The following is a 17151-nucleotide window of genomic DNA, read 5'->3' as shown; positions in this document are numbered from 1 at the left end:
TGGAATGTGTTTGGAACTTCCTTGGGTGGTGTTTTTGAGCTTATTTTATCATTACAAGGCGGCTGAGGCGGCTGGGTGTTTTGTTTCTTTCTGTTACACACATCACTCCACCATGCTGCAGCCTTCTCAGCTGCCTGCACTTCGTGATCTGAAAAAGCCCCATGGGAGGGTTTGCCTCATTATGTCTTCCCCTGGACTTTAATTGAAGCGTGGGAAGTCACGGAGGCTGCAGACCACTAGAGAGATGATTGTGCAAAGAAAAACAGGAAAAATGCCCACACTCCTTGGCTATTAGAGCTAAAACAACACCTTTACTTCCTTGGCATTGTCATCTTCTTGTACAGTCAGATTGGTATACACCTTGGGCTAGCCTCTAATGGCCGGTCCAAATTAACTGCCTCATTCTCAAGTGGTGAATAAGAGAAGCCATTTTGGTGGTTCCTTCAGGGGTGATGGTGTCAGGGTTCCCCTTATGACCTGGGCCCCCTGAGCAACTCCTTAAGGATCTTTTGCCTCCGTAAGAGCTCCACCTCCCTTCAGTTAAACTTCCCCTTTCCAATAATGGGGGGTTTAGGCTGTAGGCGTGGGGAGATTGACACAGGGTTTCCCTCTGACACAGGGTGACACCTCAATGGTTTACTGGTAAATTAAAGCAAGCAAATCACAACTAAAGGTATTTACACAATAGAGCTGAATGATACAAAAGGGCTTAAGAGAAAATAAAAGCTGCAAAATGCAAATTCCTTTACCCTAGCTGTACCCTAGACTTCTCCAGGCTGCTTTTTCTTGCTCCCTCTTCAGGCTTTGGTCTCCCTGATTCTGCTCTTACTGGCTCTCTTGCTCTAGTTATATATCCTCCTCCCCCAAAACTGAAAGTACTGCTTCAAACATGAAGAAATGAAACTTAACTGAGGAAGTGAAACCAAAACTTAACTGGGGAAATGAAACTACTCCTCTCAGGGGTACCCCCTCCCAACAAAAACTCCAGGCCTCTAAGCCTGACCTTTTTACCCCTTTGTCCCTGTAGGCCTCAAACCTTCACAGATGGTAATGTAAATTCTAAGTTATTTTCTGGGGATGGGTTTATAAAGGGAAAAACAATGGCAGGTGTTAGGAGACAGCTACCAGTGAGAGGGATACTGCCACCAGTGATATCTGCTCAACAAAAGCACATTTGTGGTCAGCCACCACAACTCGTGGTAAGCACCATCACCTGAATATAACTGAGAATTTTTCCATCTCCAAGATTTTAAGCCCCCTCTTTTCCTCACCCCACCCATACCAATCTCTGACAGAAAGGGATATATATATATATATATATATCTCCTCAGATCAGCTCTAATTGCACCCCCACCCAGCCCTGCTCAAGTGATCATGACTGTCATGTTCCATGTTCCGTGATTTTGTCATCCCCACCAAGCAACAGCTTAAGTGGGGAGTCATGGGGCTGGGTGGCATCTGAAGTAGTTCTGGAGTCGAGAATATTCAGGTCTCTGGACAGAACAGCTGGTGCTGACTCAAGGACTTGTGGGCTCAGGTTCAGGACCATGGAGAGCAATCCTAAAGGTAGGTAAGACCAATTATCCCAGCACTACCTTAGAACAACTGATGAGGCTTTATAGCCAGGCAGGAGAGTCCACCTCTGTAACTGTTACATCTCTGTGTTGTTGTTGTTTTTAAGAGTCAGTGCCCTTTCCTACAGTTTCTGGCTTCTTCTAGGTAGTAAAGGTCTGTGCAGCAAAGAGCTGGTTGGAGAATGCTCCCAAGTGCCTCCCTGCCCACTGGAGGAGTCTTGAGGTCCATTCCTCAGAGTCAGAGGGCAACATTTCCTGCTGGGGATCAAGGGGACAGGGTGCATGATCCAAGGTGGGTGGCTCCACTGGTGAATGTCCAGGAACAGCTGGAAATCTCAGCATCAGAGGGCTCTCGGTTCTGTGCCCTGGCAGTGACCAACATACTGCTGAGCCAAGCTGTTGTAGAACAAGAAGCAGCAGGCCTCATGGCATTGGTGGCTGAAAGTGCTGCCCTGGATGCTTCAGGAGGTGGTGAGGTATTTCTGTTGTCTCTCTTGCATGGTATGATGAGTTCTTCTACTTTGTAAGTAAACAAAGTTTAACCACGCTTTGTACTACTCGGGTCTCCTTTTGAATGAGACTAGACGAACTTTGGGTCTTTTTTTCTGCCATACAATTCTACAATGCCTAGATGCAACAATAAACTGACTTTCCTCGATCAGGACTGAAAGGAAATATTTATAGCTTTGTAGCTTAGACTTTTCTTTTGTTCCCCCTCCTCCCTTGCAGGCCTGTTTAGAAGCTGCAGTCACTGGAATTTAAAGGAGCCGTTTTTCAATCACTTACATCTCAACAGGTCATAAAGAAGAAAAACAACAGCATTAAGGCCCAACATGGATCTGCTATATTACGCCAGCCAAAAATTCTATTTCTTTATGAAGCAGCAGCCGCCAAATGGGGGATCCAACAAAGAATACATCTCGGCACGCCTGGTATATTACACTTCTTTATTTTCCTTGGCTTCCGGAAATAGCCAGTTGTGTTAGTTATTATTAACACAAATGAAAGCTGGAGGAGAATACTGGAAGGCCTTTCTAAAGGCAAATGCAAAGCAAGGTGGAGGTGAATCAATCTACCCTGATGATCGCAACCTCTCCACTCAGTCTTCTTCCAAGCCAGAAGCCCTGCAGACTTTATTATATCAGCCACGCTTTGATTCACTTTGAAATATTACGACTGCTTAATAGCATGGGGTGCAGTGTCCACAGCGGGCCAGATGGCTTTTCATGAACTACCTGCCTGACATTCATTAGGGGATGTTTGTGAAGCACTCTTTGAACAGAGATAGAGAACAGCCTGTAGGATGATGCAGTCCAATGACCTAACGTTTCTCTTATTTCACTGTGTTGCTTTCTAGTAGCCATAAAAACCCCAACAACAAAAAGAAAACATGCCCTTAGTGGTCATAGGAAGTCTTGCAATGTAGCTGGCACTGAAGCACAAGCTTGCAGTTCAGAGATTACACCATCTTGGGGCAGAGGGTTCTGTGATACTGTAAGCTCTCTGGGGCAGATACTATTTTTCTTACTTTAGGGCACAATCCTGTGCATGTTTAGGCGGAGAAAAGGCCTACAACTCCCAGCATTCCCCAGCCAGCTGGCTGGGGAATGCTGGGAGTTGTAGGCCTTTTCTCCATCTAAACATGCACAGGATTGTGCCCTTAGCTTTATAATAAATGCTATATACCTGTTACATTGTCAGTGGAACTGGAATTTAGGAGAGCAGGCTTCCCCAGTTTCCAAGCAAAAGTCCTGGATACAGCTTTCATTTTCAATGAAGCTTTTGTTGTAGGCCTAGCTGTAGTGGCATCTTTCCATTTACAAATTAAACATGATGGCAGGGGAACTATGACTTTGCCAAAACATAGCCGATGACTGAAGTGAAGGAACTTAGTCTGACACTGCTGCTCTTCTAGATTTCACAGACAGCAACAGGCCACAACAATGGAGCTGATGGAAGGAAGGGTTCAAGCTGTATCTACAGATGTGACTGTACAAGAAAATGACAACACCAGGAAAATGATGCCTGTGCTTTATGTCATAGGATAGAGGTAGGGAACCTGGGGCCCAGAAGTTTTGGACTACAACTTCCATCTGCCCAGGGCAAATGGTCAGGGTTTATGGGACTTGTAGTCCAAAAGATCTGGAAGGCTTTGGGTTGCCTAACCTGTCTTAGCGGAATGGGGGACAGAGGTGTGTTTCATTCTAGATTCTACCTTGACAGCGTACTGGAAGCCCTAGATGCTTATCCTTGGCCCAAATGAAATGACACTCATGAAAGATTTCCCACCAGAGAGCAATTGGAAGATATTATGATTCTTATGTCACAGTCCTGTGCATACTGGCTACAACATGCAATTTTAGAGACTGAACACTTGGGACTACTCCCTGCAAGAGCATTTTCTCAGGGAGGGCGATCTCACAGTAGAACAGGGGTGGGCATCTTGTGTCCCTCCACATATCTTGGCCTTCAACTCCCATCTTCCATCACCATTAGCTATGCTGGCTAGGGCAGTTGGGAGTTGTAGGCCAAAACATCTGGAGGGACACAAGTTGTCCACCCTTGCACTAGACGAGCACTGAGAAATGGGACAGGCAGCAGAAGCCTCACAAGAGAGACTGAAAGCCCTGGGAGGTGCTCTGTCTTCTGAATTACACGCAGTGAGACAACAGCTAAAGAATACAACAACCCAGATCCCCATCCCCAGTGTTTTACTGTGGGGGACAGACAGAATGAGAGAGTAAAGGAGAAGTGTCTGGCGCTAGGACTGTACTGCAGGGAGTGTTGCAACCTTAATCACTTCAGCAATATGTGCAAAAGCAAAAGCCCACTGGAGACGTTATCAGGGATATCACACAGTAGTGATGATGTCATGGCCATCCCACCTTAGTCCACAGAAATGGCAGCTGTGGGCCGTGGATCACAGAGGAAAAGGCTAACACTTGAGATGCCACTGAATTTAGTTTTCATACAGAATGTGGTGGCAGAATGACTGGTCTTCCCATAGGAGAAATGGTTGGATCAAACTAGAGTCTTGATGGAATCAGGAGAACTTTCACTACATTCTGGACAGCTTCACTGTTATTATTGTTGTTCAACTACCAGTATTGTTTAAGCCAGCCTTTCCCAACATGGTGCCCTCCAGATGGTTTTGAACTACAACTCCCATCAGCCCCAGCCAGCATGTCCAATGGCCAGGAATGTTGGGAGTTGTAGTCCAAAAGGACACGAGGTTGGAGAAAGCTGGTTTAAGTTGTAAACTGACAGATGTAGAAACAGCTAGGCCTACAACAAAAGAATGAACGCTGTGTCCCCAATGCATCTACTGTTTGCTTGGAACCAGATTCCCCACAGGGAGGTTGTGGCCCTGAACTTCAGTCCCATTGATCAGGGGTGGGCCACTTGTGGCTCTTCAGATATCTTTGGACTGCAACTCCCATCATGCCTCACCATTGGCTATGCTGGCTAGGGCTGATGGGAGTTGTAGGCCAAGACATCTGTAGACCCTCAAGTTACCCAGCCCTGTGATACATCTACTCTATTTTAGAAAAGGCAGCATCCAATGTAGAGTGAACCTATTGAAATGAATGTGACATAAGTTAACTGTGATTAAGGATGTATGAGAATTCTTTTTTGCTTGCAAAACATGTGAGCGTGCCCCATTCAAAGCCCCAATGCAAGTGCAGGCACACATCCTCCGAAAATATTCACCAGTTGTCCAACACATGCTCACGTTCATCTCATTCCCTACTCCCAGTTCGATTTGTGCAAAATCCTCAGTAGAATAAATCAGCCCCACAAATCTCCCATTCGATGGCTGTTCAATTTGTGCAAGTTTCCCATTGGCGCAAAGCGAGCAGCGATCAAAAGTGCAAACAAGCATCAGGCATTAGATGAGTGGAGGGACAATGTTCAGAGAATCGTGGTGGTTTCGAACATCACTCATTCACCCATCCCTAGTTGTGATTAACTTAAATCTCATTCACTTCAATGGGTCTATTCTGAGTAGGACTAACATTGGATTCTACCCAGTAAATTTTAACAGCGGAAAAGATCACCAACCAATAATGTACAACCCAACCTCCTCATGGGGCCCATGCATATAATTTCCTAAAAAGTATTCAAGCTGGAAGCTTTAAACTTGCCAGGCTACAGAGTCTCTGAGGTACTCTGATCTTCTCACTTGGCAGAAGAGTCTCTTTCTGTTGTTGATGGTCACATGCCTGGCAGGCCACACATCCTTCCATCATGAATCAAAGTTGTGAGTTCATTCCTGGCCAATAAACACACTCTCTGGCCCTCCTAAGACAGCTTTCAATGCCCAGGTCTGATGCATATATTCTGTACATGACATCCTTACACAGGAAAGCTGGGACTGCTCTCTGCCCTTGAAATACAATTCCATGAGCTCATACTTGATTAAGAAATGTGGTTCTGCTCCTGATGGTACATGACTCTTGTCCTCAGGCTATCCTTTCAGGATTGCTTCTTTGACTGCCTGCAGCTTGAAGACTTTTTCACTGGCCTCCTTAATTTCATGGAGCTTTGCTGCTGAAATTGGGCGATAGTGCAATGTATGGATGAATTCAATGGCTGGGGACTCTTCTCCTGCTTTGGTGCTGTGGGGTGCATATGCTCTGCTGTGGGAATCTGCTAACACCAGTAATCAGCCTGGGCAGTATCCAGTTTCCCCTTCATAATGAGGTGCATTAGCATGCACTGGAATCTCTTTTGTTATTATTGTTTCAAGCGGCTTGTGGTCTGATAGCACTCTGACTGCCTTACTCTAGGTATATTGATGGAATTGCTCCCTGAAGCAAAGGACAAGGTGGTGCTCTCTGTTCAATGTACAAAATCTGATCAGAATGGCCATCGAGTCATATTTTGACACTGGTGATGACACCACATCCTCCTGAGGGCACTAGGCAAACTTAGGGGCACATGGCAGGCTGTCCTGCCTCAACTAAGTTCAGCTCTTTGCTATGCAAACACAAAGCTAATTGCAATGTAGAAGTCAAAGCAAGCCAATAGGTCAGAGTACAACATAGGTCAGAGTACAAAATACAGGAACTGCAGCAACAATGTTATTTCCAGCAAAGGCTAGTCTGACCATGCAGGCTTATGTTACCAGAGCCTCCTGAACCCCACTGAAGACTCAGCTGCAGTACATTATAAGCGCTGTTCCTGAGGAGTTCCCTCATCTTAAGGAGTCCTTCTTTGGAGTTGGGTTCTTCTTACAGGATCCCTACTGATTTGCCTCTCAAGGTGACAGTGCTCTCTGGGACTGGATGGTCATTCAGCCCCTGACTTTGAAGCAGAACTCCCCTCCTCCTGCAGGGACAGACCTGTGGTCCTATCCCCCAAAGGCCCAGGCTCCCCCAAGTCTCCTGAGTCCTGATATGGGTGGTTCCATGGCATCATCTGTGTGTGGGAACTCTAGCTCCTTAGAGGAGGAAGATTCCTCCAGCTGGGACCTGACACAGGCCATATGGCCCATATAGCTCTGTCCTCCAACACCTCCCCACCACCTCTCCAGCATCTGCCATCTGAGGCAGCTGTTTCACTCTAACTCATGGAAGGACTGCCCCTGGAATTGCTCCTTGCCATAAACCACAGCTAGGGACATTTTCTTTATCTGGGCATATACCTGTTCAGTCTCTGAAAGGATTCTGCTTGCATAAGCATTTGGGTGGTCCTGTAAAGGGACTTTACCAAGGTCGTTCTCAGATGCATCATGTTGTAGTGTTAGTTGTTGTCCCAACTGAGTACTGAAAGACTGGGGCATTTGGTTTCACCAAATTGAAAGCTTGCTGTCGTGAAGCTGCCCATTCCCACTCAGTGTCGAGGTGCTTGCAACAATGCGACTGACCACGTGACTGGGTGGGTCCAGGGTGTGCTGAATGTTTCTCTACAGGAAGGGGTGGTCCCTGCTGTCCTTAAGGAGGCAGTAGTGTGGCCACTCCTGAAGAAGCCCACTCTGGACCCAACGGTTTTAGACAACTACTGACCAGTTGCACATGCCCCTTTCTGTCAAGATCAGCTCAGCCTGGGAAACTCTGCAGCCCACCTGGTGGCCACATACAGAAGGCAGCCTGGTCCACACTGCAGTACTTGCAGGATTAAGCACTGGGCCTGCAGTTGCTCACAGGGCCTCTAATGAGGACCAGCTGGGAGCCTCAGGAAGCCCTATAATGGGCCGCCTCCTCCCTCCAAGCTTTGCCACAGCAATGCAAGCCTTTGTGATGGCAGCATTGTGCTTTTGCCTGTTGTCTCTGTTCTTGCTAATGCCTAGCTCATAGTTGACCCTTACCTGTTCTTGATGATGCTTCTGCCTCTGGTCTTGCAGCATCCTGCTGGCAATTGACCCTAGCCTATTCTGGACACTGCTCTTGCCTCTGGCCCTGCCGTGCCTTGTTTGTAGCTGACCACTGCCTGCTCAGGACCCTGTTCTCACCTCTGGCCCTCCCATGCCTTGCTAGGGTCTGACCTTTGCCCAAGTAACCTTGGTTCTTTGCCCACCTCCATCACCCCTGGCCCCAGCGTTCTAGGCAAGGACACCTGCCACTCACGTCCTGGACCTGACACTTTCTTAGGGAAGGTTCTGGAGTGGTGGAACAACTGTAGGCACTCTTGGAAGATACTGATTATCTAGGCCCATTTCAATCTGGGTTTTGTCCTGGTCATGGACTGGATCAGCCTTCGTCGGCCTGATGGATGACCTTTATCAAGAGAGGGACAGAGGGAATGCAACTCTGCTAAGTCTGCTTGATTGCTCATTGGCTTTTGATACTATCGACCATGGTATCCTCCTGGATTGACTCTGTGGGATGGGCATTGGAGGCACTGTGCTACAGTTGTTCTGGTCTTACCTGCAGGGTTGATTTCAGACAGTAACGTTGGGTGACCCTTCCTCAGCCCCTTGGCAACTGAGCTACAAGATTCTGCAGGGTACCATCTTGTCCCCAATGTTATTTAACACTGATATGAAACCACGAGGAGCAGTCATCAGGGGGTTTGGAGCCAAGTGCTGTCAGTATGTTGATGATGCACAGCTCTATCTCCCTGTGAAATCTGGATTGAGTGAAGCTGTGCAAGTCCTGGATCAGATGTAGTAGCAATGGGCTGGATGAGGACCAATCAATTGAAATTGAATCCTTGTGAGATGGAATCCCTGTGGGTGAGTGGTTCCCGGGTCTGGGAGACAGACTTATTGCCTATTCTGGATGGGGTTGCACTCCCTCTGAAAGATCAGGTTCTTAGTCTGGGGGTATTCCTAGATCCATCACTGTCACTGCAGGCCCAAGTGGCCATGGTGGCTTGGAGTGCCTTTTACCCGCTTCAGCAGGTTCACCAACTATGGCCTCTCCTGGACAGAGATAGCTTGGCCACAGTGGTACAGGCGCTAGTAACCTCAAGACTGGATTACTGCCATGTGCTCTATGTGGGGCTGCCCTTGAGGCTGCTTCAGAAGCTGGAGTTAGTGCAGAACACACCAGCTTGGATCTTATCAGGAACTGCCCCTTTCCAGCATGTTACTCCTTTGTTGAGGGAACTGCACTGGCTGCCTATTTGCTACCAGGCCAGGTTTATGGTTGTGGTACTAGTGTACAAAGCCCTAAACAACTTGGAACCAGGATATCGGAGAGAGCACCTTTTCCCTTACCAAACTGCCCAGTCACTAAGGTCATCAGAGGGCATGCTTGTGGTGGTTCCACATGGACCTATGGCCTGATTGGAGTCCACCAGGAGAAGAGCCTTCAGTGTGGTGGCTCCCATCCTTTGGACCTTCCTGCCTCTGGAAGTCAGGCAGGTGCCAACACTGGGTTGTTTTCAGCACCTCCTGAAAACAGCTCTTCTCCAGGAAGCCTTCCTTGGTTAACCAGCACTCTATTTTTTAAAGAATAATCTTAATATTATGTTTCTTTTTTTTTAGCTTTTGTTCGTTTTATCTCTTGTTATCACCATTCCAGAATCTGTTTAGATGTGGAGGGGTATATAAATGTTGTAAATAAGTGAAATAAATAAATGTCCTGCCTGATAAGTTAGTGCATTTATTCTGCAACTGCAGCCAAATGAGGACAGAACCTTGTTAGAAAACAGAACATTCTGATAATGCACGGCTCCTCTTTTACATCTACTGGAGGTGGCATGTCTTGGATTGCCTTGACCTTGCAGGAGCCTGGTTTCAGTCCCTCTGCTGTTAGTACATCTCTAATATATGTCCCCTCTTTCTGTTTCAGTTGCATTTATTCTGTGCTCAGTTTCATAATTGTTATATTTGCATTGCTGTGGAAAGGCCAGTAAGTTCTTTTGTCATGCTTCTGCATCATCACATCTCTTGAGATATCATCTGCTGTTATTTTCAGTCCAAGAAGCCCTTTCAGGGCCTGGGATAGTCTCCTCTGAAACACTTCCAGAGCTGGACTGATTCCTGTTGGCATACAGATCTATTTGAATCAACCAAAGAGCATTGCAACGATACTAAGCATACTGCAGTCCTCATCCAGTTTACATGCCAAAATCTGTTGTGTTCATCACAGATTGTACAGATTCTATGTTTTGAAACTTCTGGCAATACATCATCTATTGTGGGTAGCACGTAGTGGCATTTCTTCAGTACTTGTTTCAGTAATTTTAGGTCACTGCAAGTGCAAAGTTTGCTTCATGGCTTTTTTTTTTAAGTACTACCATGGTGCTTATCTATGAAGTACTGGTTTCTACTGTGCTAGGATGTCTCTACTTCATCTTTTTTTGTAGTTTTTCAGGTTGCACTGGATGTGAAAGTGCTGCAGATAGATTTCATAACGGCAAGCATACTGGTTCCACTGCTGGGTCTGCCTCAAATTGTAGCACACCTTTCAGGCATCCTTCATCACTGAAGACAACCCCATATGATTTTAAAATTCTCTCCAATGTCTATATGAAAGTATTTCTCGCTTCCTGAACCAGAGCTTAAGAACATAAGAAGAGCCCTGCTGGATCAGACCAAGGGTCCATCTAGTCCAGCATTCTGTTCACACAATGGCCAACCAGCTATCGACTGGGAACCCACAAGCAGGACATGAGTGCAACAGCACCCTCCCACCCATGTTCCCCAACAACTGATGTCCATAGACATACTGCCTCTGATGCTGGAGGTAGCACAAAGCCATCACGACTAGTAGCAGGACTAGTATAAAATTCTGAGGCTGGACCTTGATCAGATCCATGGCCTATATAACAGCATTTAATAACAACGGTTTTTTGTTTGCCTCCTTTCACAACCACAGAAGTTCGCTGGTACCCTCTCTCATTTTTTGGGCTTGTTATAATGTTGCATGTTCCTATTGGCTGCATTCTGCTGTGATTGCACATAATTAAGTTGCAGCTGTGTCATTTGATGCATATTTTGGGACCCAATTCACTCTGTGGGATCACATTGCAGGAGGCCCCACTAAATAAGTAGAAGGAAATGCATGCAGGCAAATAGGGTTTGCAAGGTGACTGCATCTGTGGTTCTGTTTGGAGGTTACACCTTTGTCCATACAATATGCAGATTGAATATTTAGCAACACTGAAGGTGAGCCAGGATTTAAATACAAAACCAGTCAAATGGCAACCCTGGAAATATTTATTTGCCACATTTTTTATCTTGCCTCCCCCTCCCCCATTTTGTCTTCACAACAACTCTGTGCCAAAATCCATCTGAGAAAAACTGACTAGTCCACAGTCCCGCAGCAAGCTAGAAGGCTGATCAGGGATTTGAATGCAGGTCACCTTGGCCCTAGTCCAACATTCTAACTGCTACTCCATACTGGCTCTTGGTGTAGTTAAAACAGGTTAAAAACAGTCCCATTATTTCTCTATTTCTACAACTTGATGGTACGGTATACCAAATTTGTACCATACGTGTGTGTGTGTGTGTGTGTGTGTGTACTTACCAACTAAGAAGCTGTATATCAAGTCAGACAATTGTTCCATCTTGCTCAATAGTCTCTTCAGCAGTGTTTCCCAAGCTGTTCTTTTTCCCCTGAGGACCACCAGAAAATTGCTGGGGGTCACAGCAGACCATTTAATAAGCTTCTTTTTTGTTCTAAATGAAAGGCACATACATATCTCACATTTCAATAACATATTTAAAAACAGCAACTCAGTATTAGCATAATTGTACTCAAGACCAGTATTGTATTAAGAAAATCATAGGCCCTCGCTGAGGCTGCTGAAAAGAGGCCCTTTAACTGATACAACATTTGGGAAAAATTAGTACGCTGCACCAGCACCATATTATGAAGATCATAGGCCAGAGCATTATTAGCTTTTTCAGTCATCTGACCCTGGCCAAAATAACCTTTTGGCCAGGGGAGGGACTGTAGCTCAGTGGTAGAGCACCTGCTTTGCATGTAGAAGGTCCCAGGTTTGATCCCCGGCATCTCTTGGTAGGGCTGGAAAAAACTCTGCCTGAAACCCTGGAGAGCTGCTGCCAGACAGTATTACCAATAGTGGGCTAGATAGACCAAGTGTCTGACTCAGTATAAGGAAGCTTCCTATGCTCCTAACCTTGATCTCCATCACCAGAAAAAAATAAATCACGCACAAGGCCAAGTACAGATATTTTTGACTGTGCCACAACTTTTGCACAGATCACCTGGATGGGGTTTGGGAACCACCAGTGGTCCACAGACCACAGTTTGAGAACTTTTGGTCTACAACAAATGGCATCAACTCTCCAGGGATTAATATAGGGGTCGTCCTCAGCCCTTCCTAGGGATGCCAGGGATTAAAACTGGGACCTTTTCCATGCAAATCATGTGCTGTGCCATGGAGCTACTACAGCCTTTGCCCAAATTATAAAAAAAAAGTATAACTACTGATACATTTTTAAAAGGCTAAAGCTTCCACTGATGACTGCATGTAGGAGGCCCCACTAAATAACTGGATGGAAATGCAGCATTACTGATGCAGAATCTGGTGGCAGAATTACATGTCTGCCCACAGAGCAATATTGTTGGATCAGTCTAGGGCAGCCTCCCCGAGCCTGGTGCCCTCCGGTTGTGTTGGACCATGACTTCCACCTGGCTGGCGATTAGGGGAGTTGTAGTTCAACACATCTGGAGGACACCAAGTTGGGGGAAGGCTGGACAAAGAACTTGATGGAATCAGGCAAGGGTGCTTCTATTGTAACCCTCACCTAGCCTTAAAGACAGGGCAGGCTACAAATTGTAATCTATAAATGATTTTGCTACTCTAGCATGTGTTTTGAGGGAGTGTTGTGACTGGGAACCATTCATGCACAAAACCAGAGTACATTTTGAGTCAGTTGCCTGACAATTAATGCACACTGGATGGCAGGGAAGGGAGAAAATATCTGTGCGGAAGGATGCAGAGGAACGTTATTGATGGAAAGCTGAATAAAAAGAAAGAATACACAAGTACTAAATCCTGAAATAGTTTTACCGCTCTGCTCTGCTCCACTACCACTGACATTGTAGCATGCAGTTTTCAGCCAGGCACTGAGATATAATTTAAGCCTAAGAATCAAAGCTGTCAGCATTTCATGGCCCTAGAGATGGCAGAGAGAAGGAGCTTTCTGAAATAGTTTTCATCCCCTCCTTCTCTGGCTCTTTTCTTTTCTGTGCAAAAAGAACATTACAAAGTTGTTCTTACTTTTCTTCCTGTACTGTTTGTTTTGAAAAGAAAATGAGACCAGATAGCTGAACTTGGGGATGATGGACCAAGGTGTCATTTATGATGCTTAGATATTTTTTTCTTTTCCTTCCTAGCTATGAATAATATATTCTCCAGTATTTGTCAGAGGAAAATAGGCAGTCTGGTTTTGTCTTAGATGTTACACCAGTTTTGCAGTGCTGCTGGCAGAAGAAGCTGGGTGCTACACAGGCATTTGGTGCCAGAAAGGGGCTATATCCATGGGCATCTGTAGCAACCTTCAGAACCGATAAGCTGCAGTCACCTGGAGGTTGTCCCAATTCCCTGTTGTTGCCACATTTCCTTGTTTCCATTGGGAGCCAAGCTTCCAGTCCTGTAAAGCCCTTGAGTGACAGCAGCATTTCGGAGTGACTTGGGATCCAGCTGAGGCGCCCAGCACTCTTGATGGTGAGCATAGTAAGACAGAGAGGCGGAGTGTCCAAGTGCTTCTCTTCTTTGGTGAAATTTCATTTTCCTATTACCATTCCATTTCCCTCAACCTTTATAAAGAGGAGGTCAGCTGGAAAGTATTTGCTATCCTCATCAAGCCTCTTTCCCAATGCACTGTAATGTGATGCCACTGGAAAATGGTAATATAAATCAGGGTTGTGCAGACTTCAGGCTTGTTAGATGTACTTTGTTTCTTCAGTAGAACCTGTAAGTCCACCAACCAGAGCCAGGAGCAGAAGAGTGGTGTAACAGAGTAGACATACACTTAGAATTAAGGAACAGAGTGCCTCTGAGCACATGCTCAACCCAGGAATTGCTTTATACAACTTTAACTGAGCTCACAATCCTTTCACACACAAAATCACTCCTAGCACCCCACACCCAGCATGCTTTGTTAGAATAGCCTAATCTAGAGCACAATTCTGTTCTCAGGATACACTGGCTAAATGGCTAGAGGATATGGTAGAAGCCACACTATACAAACAGAATCCATCGTATGCTTCCAGCACTGAAGGCACTCCAGCAGTTATGTGGATATACTGGGACATTGCTACACCAGCATATCTGCTATGCCAACGCATCTATTCTGCAACTTAGCTCTGCTAGCGTAGCATACAAAATTGGGTGGGAATGTGGACAGGACAGATGAGGAGCAGACATGCCAAATCCTATAACCCTTCAGACCCTGAACACACCTCCCTGACACCAGAACATTAAGCGGACAACCAAATTGATGTAAGAAAAATTCCTCCCCTTGAATTCAATGGGGGCAGGGAATCACTGTCTTCCTCTGCCTCTAACCCTGGCTATATCACCACGACAGAATATGGGATATGGCATCACCCTGCACCCATTCATAGCACACCATCACCCAGGTATAAACCTCCAACAGGGAGGCCATAACTCAGATGACAGGGCACATGGCATGGGGTTATATCACTCTAGCCTCCTGTTTTGTACATGTGAAGCACACTAGGGGGAACTCTGTTGATGGGAACCCTGGAGAAAGGGCAGTTTTCACCAAACTGCCTGGCCCCAGAACACACATAAGAAGTTGTGTGCATTGCTCACACTTTAGTTCTTAAAACCCTTAGAGGTACTCTTCCTCGGGACTCCAGACTGGGTGACCTCAATCATAGGTGAGCACAGTGGTGTTGTGGCAAAGTCACAGAGATGACATGGCAGCACCAAACTTCACTCCACTCCTACAACTGGGGAGGCAAGGACTGAGCATGCTGCACAGGTGAGCAAGGTAATGAGACCACCATGCTACAAAGTATTACAGCTCCAAATGTTTTCTATGGGCAATATCCAGCAGTGTCATTCCACAAACTCAAATAGTGCTAGTGGAGCGCCACAGAAACTTTCCATTGCACAAGCAGTTGCACAAGCATAATGCACAATCGCTTACACAATCACACTTGTGCCAATGTAACTTTGGTTGGATTCTTCTCCTGTGCATAGTTCAGAACCTAGTTTCTGCTAGTGCAACATTATTTGCACCAATGGAATGACAGAGTTGGATCCTCTCCAACCCCATGTTCTACATGAAAACTGGGTCAGGTAAAGCAGGTAAGGTCTCTGCTGGGGAAGGCCACTCCACTTCAGTCATTGCCACTACCAAACATTGGGGATCACTGTATGTAGGCCTCCAGTTTTGGCATCAACCCAGCATATGTTATTGGCATATTTTAGACAAAGATTTTCTTCTATCTTTGATTGGCTCCCTTAGCTCAAACTCTCAAAACTAAAAAGACCATCACAAATTGCTGTACATGAATGCCTAGAAATGTATTACATGTGCATGAGAAATGAGTTCTGGTCTGGTACAGGTGGCTTTTGTGTACTGATATGGAAAGAATATCCCACAGACAGACCAAAAGGAAGCTCTTGTTTTGATGAATAAGTGTTTACCTGGCATGCTTAGATGGCAGTGTTTTTATCCTGCCACCTAACAAAGGTCCCAAGCATTCTATGGAAGCAAGTAGATGTGTGTACACTATATATAGTCCAGCCTTCTAGGAGTGTTTTCAGAGGCTGTGACATGCATTTAGCACATTCCTGTAAGAGTCTGAGAACTGTTATTTACAGGTAGGTTTGTGTGTGTGTGTCTGTAACTAAGTCCCTGCTTACCATCTCTCAAATGTCATCCTGACAGCATCTATAGCTCAGTGAAAAATGCCTTTCATGTTTGTGCTATCAAACTTTGGCAGAGAACTGGGAATTAGAAAAGCCAAATGTGGGCCCATAAAAATAAAATGAACTTTTCTTTGGAGCCACACCAGCTACTTCTGGAGAGTGTGACCTTGGCTGCTTCCCTGTTGTCACTGTCTAACTGATGGATGGGATGCCTTTGAGAGCGAAGTTTGCATGTGGTCACCAGGGAAGGTCAGAAACCACCAAGTTCAGCTTCATGTCTAAGAGCATCCAGTATCCAGACATGTCTCTTAAGCCACCCTTGAAGAGACATCAACCTTGCTACGTGATCAGGGTGCTGTGAAACTGAACCTCAGGGTTTGGAGAGACTTCTGAATCACGTAAGCCTCTCTGGGGCTGGTACTATATGTTATAGCTGGCCTGCAGCTCCTGCTGAAAAATGAAATGAGCTCTAGAGGGATGGAGAATGGGGAAGTCCTGTTGTGCCAGCAGTAGTCCCACTGCATGAGAAATCCTGTGCCTCCTCAATTGCCATTTCACAATATGCGACATAGAACAAAGTGTCATTGCTTGCTTTGCGAGAGGTTTCTCACCCCACTCAAGTGGGAGCCAACTAAGCAGAGCAAAAGAAATCACCACCTGATGAGGTCACCTTGTCAGGACCTGCCAGACTCTAGAGTTGGAACTGGATAAGACTTCCTTATCATCCGCTATGGAATGGATGACAAGGATGAACCAGCATAGACCAGGTGATGAGCATGGACCAGGGCCAGGACTGGGGGAGAAGGGGAACTCTTGAGACCATGCCAACAGACAATAACTCACCATGGGAACCTGCAGAATCAGGGGACCTAATGCACCCCTCCTGTTCTCATCTCCCCAGTTCAGGACACTGCTGGGACCTCAAGAACAGAGATGGCAATGAGACTGAACCAAGGTATGTTCCCCAAAGTGTAGTCCTTTCTCTCTTGGCATCATGAGGCATCCCAAGTCAGAGTCCTATTTGGGGGAAGGACCCCCAACTATAAGTATGGTCAGATGAGGCATCCAAGCTGAGTATAAAACCCTTCAGTTGCTGCTTAAAACTCAACAGCCTCCTACTCCCTGGGGTGCAGGTGTGTTCTGTGGGAGCTGGCAGCCCAAGTAGGAGACATGGAGCACACATCATGAATAACAAGAAACTAATTCCCCCCACAGCTGAATTCTGCAAGGTAAGAGATGTGACTCCTTGGGTCCCTGAGCATTCCACTCCAGGTTCCACCCATCACCCCATGGTCAGCACTGAAAT

The sequence above is a fragment of the Heloderma suspectum genome, chromosome 4 (genome assembly GCF_057233095.1).
Source record: "Heloderma suspectum isolate Gila_16-S chromosome 4, 16-S_ref, whole genome shotgun sequence".
Taxonomy (NCBI): domain Eukaryota; kingdom Metazoa; phylum Chordata; class Lepidosauria; order Squamata; family Helodermatidae; genus Heloderma; species Heloderma suspectum.
Note: the sequence above shows the minus strand (reverse complement) of the source record.